We start from the raw sequence: 15,577 nt of genomic DNA, 5'->3' as shown, positions 1-15,577 counted from the left end.
TTTTAAACCTGTTTGATTTTATTCCGCTGAAAAGGTTTTATATTTTTCTTTTTGTCAACACATTATTATAAAAATATTTAGCATTCAAAGGCTGATATATTTTGGCTGTGCCACAGAGCCCCACAAAGACTTCTTCATTCACATGCAGCACTTTTATTAACAATCACATCAGTAAAGCTGAAACTGTTTTAAAGCTTTTCAGTGCAGAACTTGAGTCTTTTGTCAGGTGGCAATCAGTGTGTGTGTGTGTGTGTGTGTGTGTGTGTGTGTGTGTGTGTGGTAAGGAGACAGATGGTAATTTTGGAGGAGGACGTGGCCAAATGTAAAATAAAGGATACACAAGGAGATAGAGAGAAAAAGAGAAAGGGAGAGGAGAGGGGGATGGTGCTTTTCTTCTGCATGAAGTAACGACACGATGATCCTGGCTGGGACGGGCAAAAAGACAGAAAAAAAGACAAAGAGAGAGAGAGGAAGTCAAAATTTTAAAGTAACAGTACACAGAAAGAGACAGAGAATGAATGAAAGGTAAAAAAAGAAATGCGTGGCCAAGCAACAGACTGTGTCTTAGCAGGGGGCACACACACACACATACACACACTTTTCATCGTGTAACAGACCAATGTCCTCACAAGATGACTAACACAAGGTAACACACACTTCAGCAGTTCAAGTTGAGGTGTTGGGTGCCTTGCCCAAGGGAAAAATCTGCTATCAGATGTCACAACCCTTTACTTTACCCATAATCCATTGTGTTTCAAGGCTGTCTCCTATAGGTGACTAAGATTCCATTCTGAAGCAAGAACAGTAAGTCTTCAGTTTTCAGGCAGCATCATCTCTGTTCTTACATTTACAATTAATCTAAGAGTATTCTCCACCCAGCGTGGGAGTTCTTGTGTTGGATTGTTCACCAACACAAGGCAAAACAAAAATATGACAGACCAACACTAACTTAAACAAGCTTTTAAAGACAAAAATACAAGAGCCTTTTCTTATGCCATATATTTTAAGACTTTTTATACAGCAAAGGTCTAAAAAAATGACAGTTTTGCCTTTAATGTTTGGCAAACCTGTCAATTAAATTGTTTTAATGTGGCCAGGATGGATGTTGTTAATCTGAGTGCTGTCATAATGTGAGTTTCATGATAATAATGGTACATTTTTTCAGCTTTTCTGTACGTCAAAATAACAAGGAAAGGAGAGTGACATTAAAGCTGAATTAATTAAATTAACACCTGACTGGAGTATCCAGAGTAAGTCAGACTACTAAAGAAATCCACTTTAAATTAAATTCAAGCAACAAGGATGTGGTTCAAGTTTCCAGGTGTGAGACTAATCTTAATACACAAAAGGGAAAATCTGAACAAAAAAATAAGGAAACAAGGTTTAAGGCTCAGTTAAACAAATAGTGCCATTGGTCTGTTTAATTTTGGCTCACTTTAAATATTGCATTGTGACAAATCAAACATTTCATCATATTGTAAATGTGAGTTTTATTGCTTTAGTTAAATGTTTATTTTCATAATTTAGTGTAATGGTTGTCTGTTATATTACTTTCTGGCAATTAATGATCTAATTCTGATTTTGCCTACATTACCAGACATGATGCAACCACACAAAGAGACCATTTTTCATCCCGCATGCACAGGACATGATACACTATCTGACAGTCAGTATGTGTGTTTAACACATTGATTATGCAGTTTATTGTAAGCAAGGCATCCTATCCCAAAGCCCCACCCAAACGCACACATACACCCACAACCTGCTCCACACAACCATCTGTCCAGCCCCGCCTCAGCATATTGCCGTCAGGGGCCAACTGCAGCCAGAGTGTGTGCATTCTGGGAGATCTGAGCAGATTTAAAAAACACGCATAATCGATTAGGTACACTACCTCCTGAGATCATTTAGATGTTCTCTCCCTGCTCTGCACACAGTCCTTTCATCATTTTATCATAGTAAATGTTTCTGGGTGGCTGCAGCTCAGGAGGTAGAGTGGGTCTCACGAACCACAGCCGGTTTGATTCCCCCACTCGTCCCAGCCAAGTGTGGCAGTATGACTGCATAGTAGCCCAATGGCTGGCATTACTGCCATGTGTGTGCAAACATATCCATTGATCAGGGAGGGAAGATTATGAAAGAGCTTTGGAGTAACTTTAATCACATAATTAAAAGGCTTGTATCAAAACTTCCAAATGACTAAGCAAACTGAGATGAAACAGAGCAGCCCAACTAGTTTCAGGTTGCCTCTTCAAAGCTCACCTCTGGTGTTAAATGTCAATAAAGTTTATCAACCTTCCCTAAAATAGATGCTGGTTGGTTGGGCTTCCTCTCCTGCTTTGAAAATAAAACAAAAAGCTAGGACCAATACACCATGGTTTTACACCATCATGAAAACTGAGGGAGAACTCTGACTCCAGGCCTGGAGTCATTGACTATTTCTGTAAGTTAACTAAGATAAGAAGAGGAAACTAGGCCTTACAAAACTATGAAGGTTTGGAAGCTCATGTAATGGAAATATGACACGTGATAAGCACAAGCTTACAGGTGTACTGGACAAAGTGGGTCGTGATCGTGACCGCAGTTATATTGCTGTCAAAAAGAACGAGCGTCACGGTCTCAGTCATTTCACTCCAGTTTATGTTAACTTTGGGAATTCAGTCTGTGATTACCTGGCAGCAAGAAATAAGAAAAACATAAATCTAATTCTAATGTACAAATAGATTCTCATTTAATTTTTCTTTTCATAACAGAAATACATTAAGAATCTGCAGAGTAGCTTTTTCTTTTGTCTGATGGTCTCACATGAGATGGGATTTTCTACTGAGGAAAAAAAAATGTTAAAAGAAAATGTTTCAAGGAAGCGACAAAAGACTTCTGTTACCTGGAGGAAGTTGCCACCTCCTCCATTCAGCTTGTCTGGTTCAATACATTATAACTCTCAGGAATAATCAGGCTACTGTCTGTTTTCTGTCTCATGCTGCCTCTATCTACCAAACCAGAAACCAGTTAAACTGACAGTCCTGCATAATGAAACCCTTCTTGTTCACTACAAACTGAAACATCTGGGGTCTGTCATTTTTCTTGTTTATGGGCAAAAATGTATTTTAAAGCTCAACTGAGAGAAATAAGATTAAATAAAGAAGAAATATATGTACAAAAGTACAGTGCTTGGTTGAGGGAAAATAATCTTGTCACAAACCAATCCTCGGGGCAAGAGGATGACTTTAAACCAACAGAGCGTGCTAAGAAGGAAGAAAGCTAAAATGTGAATTCAAGGTCACTGAGCAGCATCTCCATACATGACTTTTAATGTTAATTATGACATTATAGAGGTGCAATGGTAAAAAATAATAAAAATAAAATTATGTATATAATATATATATATATATATATATATATATATATATATATATATATATATATATATATATATATATATATATATATATATATATATTATAGACATTGTTTTTGGTTCAAAGACAAAATGTCTACAAACTCTTGTGTTTGTATCTGTACAAAAAAGCATCAAAGGGCAGATCATGACAGGGTGCGGTGTCTATATTTGTGTGACAACAGATAAAGGACATATAACTGGAATAATCATCAACAACATAGGACTCCAGGGAGTTGTGTGCAGTGAACCCCAACACACTGGTACTGTACACAACAAAATCCCACACACATCATACACACATTCACAAATCCAGAGCTCTGCATAATCAATACTGACATGGACTACAAGGTCACATTAAGACCCCCGACTGGGTACCCTGATGTTCCAGCTTTGTAAATACTTTAAGACCTCAAATGTAAAAGAAAAGCACACAGTTGACCCATCAACAGTGTCAGGGTTTAACTACTTGGCACAACTACATCTGGTCTTTTTGTTACTTTAAATTTTCATTTTATTGATTTAATATATTAATTAATTTGTAGCCCTTTCTGTGTGGAGTTTTCATGTTCTGTGTATATGTGGGTTCTCTTCATGCACTCCAGTTTCCTCCCACAGTCCGAAGACTTGCATGTCAGGTTAGTTAGTCACTGTAAATTCTCCCCAGGAATGCGAACGAGCAGTTGCTGATGTTTGCCTCTCTGTGCCGGTCCTGTGATGGACTGGCGACCTGTTCAGGATGTAAACTACCTCTCACTCAGTAGCTGTTGCTGGGCTCCAGAAAGAATGTCCATTTTTATTGTTTACTTAATTTTTACTTATATATTATCATGTTCCTTGTATTAAAAAAAAACACATTCAGCAACAGAAACTGAACAAAATGAAATATTAACTATGGAGGGCAACCAAATGGAAAACATTCCTGTTATTGTGAAAGTTTTTTTCCAGCAAATTTCAGACACATGTGACTGAGTCACTGTCTGTGATTGATTGGCTGTCTGACTGAAACCTAGTTGGTTTTACAGGAAACAGAAGGACTGGAGGAGAAAATACAAACAAAAACAGACTATATAGCCTTATAACAAAGTTAGAGTTTTAATTTGTGGATGATAGCTGATGAGAAGATATCTACATGAGTTCTGCTAATATAAAAGGCAAGTTAAAACAGAGCAGAGGGGCGAAGAGGGAAAGAGTGTTACAGAGGTCATGTTTTATCCAGGAAGCTTAGTGTGGCATACTAAGTCTGGCATAGTGGTGAGAGTATGAATCAGAGGTTTTCACTGGTCATTGTTGACTCACTGCCTGTGGTTCTGGAAATTCAAACACCTGTTTCAATTTTCATGAAAAATTTGAGCTAGAGCTGGAAGAGTTTAAAAAAAACCCACGACAAAGGAAGAGAAGGAAAGCAGAAACGGAGATTAGAAACAGGCAGAGCAAACAAGATAAACAATAAGACAAAAGAAAAGGTAGAGAAGCTATCAATAATATAAGTTCTTAACATGCCATAACTGAGAGTGTGTTAAAATGTATTTAAATTATTTATTCAGAAACACAATTCCCCCAGAGACAAACAGAAAACAACTTTTTATTGTCAAGTTACTCAAAGTATGAATATTAATATTTCAAAGTTCACTTGTCCATGCACTGACATTAGTAACCCCAAAATATGATCAGCTTTTACTGAAAACATCAAGCTGTGATTTGAATATGTTCTGCTTTCTTATAAGAAAATAGGAAGAAGTACACACTTATCTGTGTTACAGCTTAGTATATCTTTTAAATATCTTCATAATTACATCTGCTTAATTATAGCTGTTATTATTCCCAGTCACTGATGCTTAAAACACTGATGAGAGCAAAGTGGTAACATAAAGAATGAGAGAAGATTCTAGACAGAAAGATACAAAGGAACAAGACTGAGGCAAAACAGGAAACTAGAATGGAAGAAGGCAGTGCCTTTGATGCATTCCCAGAGCACTCTGCAATATCTGAAGTGGCAAGCAGTCCATCCTCAAATGGTGTCAACTGAGGTATTGCACATAAAGTCATCATGTGACTGTACTCGGGCTACGCGTGGTTAAGTCCTCTGAGTGGCAGAAAGACAGCTGGCTCAAAAACTCTAGACTGTTTGCCCGAAAAATACCCAAAATACATCTCATATGGTGAAGAGCTGTTGCGCAATACACTGTCCAAACAGATTAAGAATGAAACGCTGGTTTTCCTTTTACAAAAAAAATAAGAAGAAAGAAAAGTAGATTTGTGCCATTCAGAGAGATGACTGCAAAACAGGCTCGGAAATGCTGACTTGCAATGAACATTTAAAATCTAGGGTATCTTTGTATTTCATGGAAATAAACAAAAACATGTAACATGGCTGACATGCATGTCCAAAGACATGCATGTTAGGTTAATTGGCTACTCTAAATTCTCCCTAGGATGAGTGTGTGTGTGTGTGTGTGTGTGTGTGTGTGTGTGTGTGTGTGTGTGTGTGTGTGTGTGTGTGTGTGTGTGTGTGTGTGTGTGTGTGTGTGTGAATGGTTGTCTGTCTCTTTCTGTGTTGGCCCTGCAATGGACTGGTGACCTGTCCAGGGTGTGCTCACACCTGTTAAATGCTGGGATAGGCTCCAGCTTACCCGCGACCTGTAATGGACTAAGCAGTACAGAGAGTGAATGTAAGAGTGAACAGTAAGGGATGCACCAATCTGATATTGGTATCGGTATCAGTACTAATACTTAAGAAAATTCTAGATCGGGTTTCGGTGACAATGGGCCCGATCCAGAGGTGCAGATATATTTCTGTGTAATTCTATACTGTGTGCTTTGAGTGACATCTTGCGCTAATGACGCGCCACACGGAAGCTCACATTGGTTTTCCAAGTGGAGCAAGCTTAAGATCAGCTATCTGGAACCTTTTCACACCACCTCAGCCCACACATTCAACGGCTATGTGCAAAACCTGCGCAGTGAAAGTTCAGAGAAGCTTGAGAAATCTGCTTGAGCAGGTCCCTGTCACTGAGTGGTATGTGTGTGAAAAAGCTTGACAAGTAAATTAGTGAAACCTGGCTATTATCTGTTATTTATGCCACATATTTTACAACAAATGTGCTCTGCCTGTCTGCTAGTGGGATTGTGCTCACCTGCGTGTGCACATGCATGTGTCTTTGCACATCGGGACGGAGGAAAATTGTGAACATGCAACCTTGTAGAGTCAGAAAGGACATGTCATCAATAGCTCTTTGGGCCCTTCGCTCTGGTCGCCCTGGATGGCCGGTGCCTGGCAGGGTCGGCGGCTGCCGATCTTGGCCTGCCAGGGCCTGTCCCCTTCTTTCCCTTGCCCCAAGCCTTGCGGAGGGCTCTGGCTGGGGGCCCTTGGTGGCTCTGAGGTTGTATTCATGATTGGGTGGCTTGGGTTCGTGCTCCAGGGTTGCTGCTGATGGCCCGGGTCTCTGGGCCACCCTAGTCTGCCTCGAGCATCTGTAGAGGCGTGGTCGCATTTGCACGATCACACTCATCACTCCTTATCGCTGATCACTCCTCATTCCTCATATTCTGCATGCTGACACAGTCACTGAGTTGTCCAGTGGGTTTATATTCCTGTTGTTTTTTTCTCTGTGAGTGAGCATCTGGTACTTCGGTTGTTGTTGTGATGCGTTTGTGTTATGTTTCTTGATTTGGTTATTATTTAGGAATTCTTGATTACTGTCAGCGCTGTTTGTTTTTTGTTTTATTATTTTGTAAAAGCAGTAGGAAATTCTCTGGTGTGTTTCTGTACAAGTGTAGCAGTTGGTTGCCTGGTAATAGTTTGGATTGAAGGGTCAATGCCTTCCATATGTTGCGTTTCTGTCTCCTCTTTCTTCTTTCTGCTTTCCTTTTTATATGAAATATTAACATGACGGATGTATCATACAGTGTATGATGCACAGGCACTGAAGGACACACAGAGAGAGAGAGAGAGAGAGAGAGAGAGAGAGAGAGAGAGAGAGAGAGAGAGAGAGAGGAGATTCACAGTCCTGGCAGGGGAAGGACATTTTTACAGTTCAACTGATATAAAGCTGCATAAGTGCGTGTGATGTATCCTCTTTTTACAAAAGAACATCAAATGTTTTCCTTCTTTTTTCACATTTTCTTGAATAATGTTTTTTAACAGTAGTAACTAACTCTCAAAATGAACTAATAGTACCCAAACCCCCCTCTCTGTGTTTTTTCATGCCTTTTGTTCTCAGTCTTCTGCTTGTCACATCAGCACTCACTTGGTTTAATCTGTCCGAAAGGTTTTCTGCTTACAGCTATTCATCACATGAATGTGAATGTTAGTGCGTAGGAAGGAAACTATAATTCTGAAAAGATTTTTAAAGAGACTGAAAGAAGAAAAAAATCATGCATGAATCTGACCAGCATGAGTGTTCCAACAAAGAGAAAGTGTGAAAAGCAGGCCAAGACAAAAAAAACAAGTAGAATGGAGAGCAAAGGGACCAGCAGGAGAGAGAGGGACATACTGAAAGAACAAAAAAAAAGATAAGTGAGAGAGACACTGGTAAATAAAAGAGGGAGGGGGCAAGTGGGGGGGTCAGATGAAAATAAAAAGCAAGGCATCAAACAAAAAGCAAACAAAGTAGCAACAAAGGTCTATTGGAATTTACACAAAACATTTCTCTCCGCAAAAACAAAGTTCACCATCATATTTCATCACATCTATCACAACTCACTAAACCATCCATTCCATCCAACATAGTAAGTCTAGTATGTATGTAGTAAGGTACTATTCATTTATACAGCTATGAGGCTAGTGAATGTCCTGCAAACCACAACAGACATGACTTTTATCCACACCTTCACAGGTGCAGTTATTTAAGACAAGTAAACCCCAACACCAGCCACATCCCCCAGGCTGCCACTGCAAGGCCAGATGGGACACAGAGGGGTGTAAAGCTGGACTTATATTTGTGCGACAAAACCAGCTCAGTCCCAGTTGTACTGTATTGTACTGTGTTGTGCTTCAGTAAGCACTGAGAGCAATATAAGAGTAAAGCTCCTTTGCTGGAGAAACTACACAATGACACCTTCTTTTAAAATAACCTCATTGGCTTTTACTGGATAATGACCATAAAAAAAGTTAAAAAGAAAACAGAAAAGTAAAATGAACACAAAAATGTACCATTTACCTGCAAGACATTAACTCAAGTTGACCAAAATATCTTTCTGCTGCTGTTTTCATTCATTTTAAAATTTATAGTATCCACTTTTTTTTACGTATAAGCAAAACAATGTAATGCAGTTTATTTTTGTGCATCTTGTCCTGCCTCCTGGGTGCTCCATCAATGTTTACAGCAGCGTTTACAGTAATGCTAGTACCAAACGCTCTGCACACTGCCTGTTTCTTTTTTCTATCCTTGCTCTTTCTCACAGTTGTAAATTTCTAGCTGCTGGCGACAATGAAGCAAACAAAATACAATTGTATTGGTGTGTGATATCATGTGCATTCCTGAGGTTTCATATAGGGTAGGGAGTATTCCTGTCTTACATGCATGGATGTTTGTGCATGTGAAATGTGATTCCTTGACTGATACAATGACCTCCGCCCAGCCCTGAAGACATAGACAATGCACACAATTCATCAAGGTTACACACACCTGAAAATAGTGCTACTTCTGTCCCAAAGGTATTAGACACACACTAAACTACTCTGAATTATTCATAAAAAAATATATTTTATTGTCATTGCACAGAATGCCACAACCAGATTCAGAATCCCCTCCCCCATAGTGTAATAAATAAATAAATATACATCATGCTATAAAGACACTAAAAACATACTAAAAAGAAAGATACTCAAAACAGTAAACAAATTAACATAAAGTTATATTTAAAACAATAACCACATTACTACTGAAAGTCCAGACAAACACGAAAATGATACCATATCTCTGTGGAAAGGATGTCTGTGAGCATTACATTTACCATCTTAGAACCCAGCGACTGTAAACCAATTTTACGATTATTATCAGACAACAGAAATGTGTCACTTAAAGAATTTCAAAAGCCGATCAGATGATAGATCTAAAGCCTGTTCTTTATAGTGCAATATCTTTTTAAACTAATCTTAGTTAATAAGAACAGCTTAGAACAGGAAAGTTTTTTTGTGGTATAAAATAAGTCACAATTAAATACAAATGAGAATAAAAGCTAAATAAACACAACATGTCTAATTAACAACAAATTATACTAAGGCATTAAATTAAAAAAATAATAGTTTTAAAATAAATTAAAAAAAAAGAACTGCAAACGATTTTTTTTCATTTGTATGTGTGTAGCCCACATGGACCCTCATCTAAAGGCTGGGAAACATTTGCTGCTGGGTCTTAAATGCAGCATTATTGGACTAGTGTCACCCTTTTTCACCATCCATTTTCATCAAGCTTTGAGAAACCACCCATCATATATTAACAATAAATATCAGCTGGTTTCGATCAATGCTCAGTCTATTAAACCACTCTTAAAAAACGATAATGCTGAAGTAATATAGGGCTGAACTACACTTGACTGAAGACAAACCCTTAACAATTATTCAAAGGTGGAGAAATAAATGAACAAAGAAACCTTCTCTGACAGAGACTAAAGAAGAGTCAGACCATATTTAAATATGTCAGAAGTTAATTAGATCTGATCTGCAAACAGTTGATGCCAGAAAATACAAAGAGTTACTAGAGAATACTAACAGCAGCATGGTCCTGCATCACTCCTCATATTATCTTGGTTTGCCCCTTTTTTCCACTGTTTGTACTCTTTGTCTGTCTCATGCATTTTTCTTCTTCTGTAATGTTGAATACATGAAGCAGAAACCCTCCATAATACATGTGATCCTTCCAGAGCTAATGACACTGAATGCAGTTTAGACCCAGACTGAGTCAAAGTGAAACCAGAGTGAAGTTGTTCAAACAACACATGAATGAGTAGGCTGGTCATTCATTAAGTCTTTCATATTATATGAAACAACAAGATGTTGTAAATCAACATGTAGGACTGATTTTAGCATCAGTAGACCGTCCTTCACCTACGAACAATTCCTTCAACAGTACAGTGTACAGTAGGATACCAAAAAATCCACAGAAACAATATTCATCACATAACATTTTTCCACCCCTGTCAACACCTTTTTGATGGCTTTCATTTGCAAATTACAAACATTCGATTACAGCAGCATACAGAGCTCAAACACACACATCAAAGAATGCAGGGGAAGAAAACATTAAAAAATGTATGGCAACTTCTGAGTAGACATTCTCATGAGGATACTAACTCCATCCCCCTTCCCCCTTCGCAAACACATACACACAGGTGTACTGAGGGAGTCTGCCTCCATCTCTGATTTACCAGCTGTCAGACTCCACCCCTGACAAAGCCATGAATAATGTAGGCTGCACTGCATGCTGGGAACCATTAAACCATAAAAAGAGAGAATTACATTGCAGCTGACTTATAATGTGAACACAGTTTCCCTTAGTGAACCAAAACACTGTCCATCAATGTGTTGTTCCATGTTTCACAAGAAATGTCATTGATGTGGCACTTAATGAGACGATGGGCAGTTCTGCAGGTTAAATGGCATGATAGGTAAAAGCTGCATTTCTACCACAGGAACCTTACCAGGAACAAAGGTGTTTTGGGGGGGTGCCTTCCTCAACCCCATCAATATCCACTGAAGGAACCATGTTCTAAACTGGTTTGTGGGGGAGTGTGGTAGTCCTCACACTCCAACAATAACAGACACCTTAAACTTGAGTGGACTTTATTTGGTACATTCGATCTGTACCTTAGAGGTCTTATTTATCAAGCTGCCAATCAGCTTTCAGGTACACCTGGAATTAAGGTGTTAAATCAACATCATGTTTGTTGGTGAAAGAGCTCATAAGTGTATGTAAAGAAAGATGGCAGCCATGACAGGAGCCAAGCAGCTACCTTATAATTACACACATCTCATTCAGGGGACATCAAAGCTGATGTACTGCTGAGTACTTTGGGCTAGGAAAGTACCAATGGAGGGAAAACACACATCAAGTCAGCACTGCAGGACTCACTTTAACAACAGTGCCGTCATCATTTACCTGAATCTGTGTTGCTGGCTTGGTGTGTGTAAGGACACGACGATGCAGGGCCGTGCTTCCTCAGTTTAGTACATATGAATCATGAGAAGGAACTGTAGCAGTTTAAAAAGGATTTCTTGGGTTTGTCGTTAAAGAACATTTTAGTGGTAATGAAATATAAACAGGGCAGAAATAATCTTTTAGACCCTTGAATAAATCTGAAAACATTTAAGTTCTAATGCAATAAAATTAAACATCTGTATTTGCAGCTTTCAAATATAGTGCCAAATGCAGGAATTATGGACAAATACCACAATAAATAACAAACTTTTCAACCAAATCAGAATGACAAACCACTGCAACCACTCCATGTTGCAACTACGGAGTCAAACTCTGTAATCACAACATACCAACATGTTTCTTTCACATCCATAGTGCTGCTGTGCAAGACAAAGAATCCCCAGAAGAGGATCAGCAGTACGTTCGCCGGAAAGAACTGAGCTGCTGATGGACTTCACCAGTCCGGCTTACCTGTTATTATCGTGTCTGGGTCACTTCTCTCAAGGATTCAACCTGCAGCCTAAACAGAGAGTGAGACCATTGTTAGAACACACTTATCATCTGATTTTTACTTTCTCATTTCAAGTGCATTAACAGAAATAAAAAATAAATAAATACCATGCTAATAAATGGCACAGAAATAAACCTCTAAATTAGTCAAGACAATTCAGATAGCTCTTGTCATTAATACAGCTTTCTTTTCTGTAATCAGACATTGGCACCAGTTTTAAGCAGGCCTGAATTACAGGAAACAAAAGGCTAGACGAGCAATGGCACCACTTCCTGGGTTGTAAGCATTTTATTACCCTGAATAAAATTGCATTAGAAGTCAGCAGAGTTTAAAATAAAACTGACAGGAACAGCAAAGATTAAAGTGGCAGCCTTATAGTACACTCATTATGGTATCCGTTTACTAGAAATCTGCCTTAAAACAGAAGGCCAAATTGCAGTTCACCAGAAAAAAACCACAAACTTCAAATACTTCTTTTCTTTTGTTTGGTCTAAGTTTGTTTTTCGTTGTTCTGTCTAAACCTTTAGTTTCATTACCATAAAATTTGAATCCTTATTAAATTTAAAAGTATGCCTCCATCTCGTTATCAGAGCCAGTTTCAACACATCACTGCATCTCTGAACAAGACGGAGACAATCAACTACTCTGCAAAAAGCATGAACTCTCAACCCCATCCAACAAGTATGCGATGGGCTGAAAGGAATAAGGTTCATGTAAGAACAAAAACTGGGAAACTAAAAGAAATATATAATTTCTGGTAGGAGTACAATTTGTTCAATTTCTAAAATATATTAACGTTGGTGAGTCCTTCGTTTTTTTGTTTTTTGCAGAAGAGGTTCACAAATCCAAAAAACTGCCGTTTGTTGAGTGAGGATCAAGTCATTTGTGTGCATACAGCATGGTGGGGGGGCAAACAGAAGGTCAGGGGGTGAGTGTCAGTCCTGCAGCTGTCCACACATTCACACCTCACTGTGAAAAAGCACACACCCACACGCAGATTGCACAGCCGACAGCCAGAAGGTTGAGCACACGCAAGTCAAGATTATAGCCAATTAAGGAGTTTTTAAACTCACTGCACTGACCTGTGACCTGAATGTCGCCACCTGTGAGTGCAGCCTCATGGGTGTGCTGCTCTTTCACCCATGTTTCTAGCAAATATTTACATGAAAAAGAACAGCTGGACAGTTGCCTTTGATAATCATACACACATACACAACATGTTACATGTACCAGTGGCCTGCAAGCCTCTAACACAGACATATACCTCATTTTCTGAGACATTTTAAAGATGCTCCAGTTATTGATGAGCAGGAATAAATCAACATTCTGAGTTTGTTAAATCACAAGCAAATGTGTTCTTACTAGGGCTGAATGATAAAACGTTTTTAAATCAAAAATGTTGCAATTACCAATTGATTTTATGTTACATGACGCCTAATCTATGTTTTAAACTTTCAAAGTCCACGATTTTACAAATCCACTCCTTCACTTCCTGTCGTTTTTCATGTGCACTAGTCATTAAAACATCATGTGACAGCTGAACTCAGCCGTTTAGTCACATTTTCAATCCTCATCACAGACTAATTTTCCATAAATGACTGAAATGCTTTAATAAAAAACACGGAGGACAGAAAAGAATCCACCTTCTGAAATGTTCTGATGAAGGGAATAAAGCTTGTTTTACTAAGTGGAGTGGCTCTAAATGTTCTTAAAGTTCGGATCTCAGCCATAATATGACTCAGAAATGTCTACATTGACGGTAGATTCAGCTTGTTTAGCTCCATCTCTGTGATGGGCATGAAGTTCTCGACCAGTGTTTCCATCTTCACATCTCATTTCTTGTCAGATTTGAGCCCAGTGTGGAAACAAGCATTTATACCTTAGATAGTATTTTTCTAAAAGTTGGTGATATAAAACAAAACTCCTGAAGATCAAAATCAAATCAAAATCAAAACTTTATTTATAAAGCACTTTTCATGCCACAGACAAAACAAAGTGACACTTATGCATATTAGAAATAAAAAAAAGTCTTTGCATAGATCAAAGTAGAATTACATAACAATAAAAACACTCATTAAAATATTTCACACAGTCGCACGCACACACGTATACACACACACCAAGCAGACCCCCACCCACCCATTCTGTACTAACATGACTCTCTAATTTCTGTCTCCGAACTGCATGTTGGTATAAATACTAAATTTGATAAACATCTGGCCGGATGCAGCTGTGAGGAAAGAATATCAATGTCATGGGGATCCATCCACACCAGGGGCCAGTCGACCCATGTCCAACAGCGGCAACCACCCCCATCAGGACAGACCGGGACCCACACCACAGCCATAGGGCTGCAGTGCAGGGCCTCAGCCACCCCGATAAGAGCAATCACCGCGGCAACAGCCCCCAGGCCGAGCAGGCAAAACCCCTGGCGTGGAGGATCCCCACAAGGAAAACACTGGAGTTAAAATGAAGATTAATTAACCTTAAGAAACAATAAGAACAGCTAAGAATGAATGAATGAATGAATGATTAAATAAGAATTAGTAGAGTTGAGCAAAATGAAAATAAAATAACGTGAAATAGAATGATGTAACAAATTAAGATCAAATTAAATTTAGTTAAAAGCTAAGCTAAAAAGGTAGGTCTTAAGCTTCTTTTTAAAAACATCAACAGTCTCTGCAGCCCTCTCAGAGGACCTCTGGCAGACTGTTCCACAGACAAGGGCCGTAACAACGGAAAGAGGCCCTGTCAGTGTCGGTGAGGGTTTATGACTTAAAAGAGGTCCGATAAATGAGGATGTCACCTTGTGCTGTGAAGAGATGGGCTTCCGAGTTTACATCATTTTCTGACAACACATAGCGATAAATGGTTACTTGAGAAAATAATTCACCAAATAATAAGAAATAAAATATTGTTTGTTGCTCCCTTTATTCAATTTGTGCTAAATAACTTCATTAAACTCATTTTCAAAGACTCCTCTTTTTTTGTATAAGAGCAAAACCTTTAAATATTTGTCAGTATTTAATAAGTAATTCATGATTCATTGTTTAATAAAATTATTAAAATTTTAAGTAGAATTTGAGTTTACTGAAATTATAATAAGAATAATATATCATTTTTTCCATTATCATTATCAACATTAGCTTTACAGCCCTCACTGGTGACAACCTCAGTATTAGAACGGGCCAGACAGGTTTAGCTCCAGATTAGCTTTGTCTGTTCAAGTTAAGATTGAAGCACCAGCAACATCATTAGGACATGAGGATCAGCAGGAAAATCCAACATGTTGGTCTCTAAACCAGATTTGATCCCCCTGATCTGCTGCCTGCCTCATCCGTGAGGTGAAACATATAAAACACGTCAGACTACCTGCACATAGAAAGTACATGGCAGATACATTTGAGAGCTACTGTGTTTCATGGCAACAAGCCTCGTTACGCCTACCGAGCATGCAGACGTAACATAAATACTAACAAGCACTTAGTATAGATGTATACAATAAAATATGAACTTCTATAAGTTTTT

The 15,577-nt window shown here is 38.6% G+C and overlaps 1 protein-coding gene across 1 annotated transcript in view; it reads right to left on the bottom strand.

The window, feature by feature from the left end:
• pak1 (p21 protein (Cdc42/Rac)-activated kinase 1) overlaps positions 1–15,577 on the bottom strand; it is a 59,090-nt gene that overhangs the window by 31,132 nt on the left and 12,381 nt on the right. The window contains exon 2 of the mRNA XM_041995513.1: positions 12,010–12,058. The gene's annotated coding sequence lies outside the window, so the exon portion shown is untranslated. The remainder of the gene's footprint in view (positions 1–12,009; positions 12,059–15,577) is intronic.

Source organism: Melanotaenia boesemani, chromosome 9 (genome assembly GCF_017639745.1).
Source record: "Melanotaenia boesemani isolate fMelBoe1 chromosome 9, fMelBoe1.pri, whole genome shotgun sequence".
Taxonomy (NCBI): Eukaryota; Metazoa; Chordata; class Actinopteri; order Atheriniformes; family Melanotaeniidae; genus Melanotaenia; species Melanotaenia boesemani.
The sequence above is the reverse complement of the archived record's forward strand: the minus strand, read 5'-3'. Positions and strand labels throughout refer to the sequence as shown.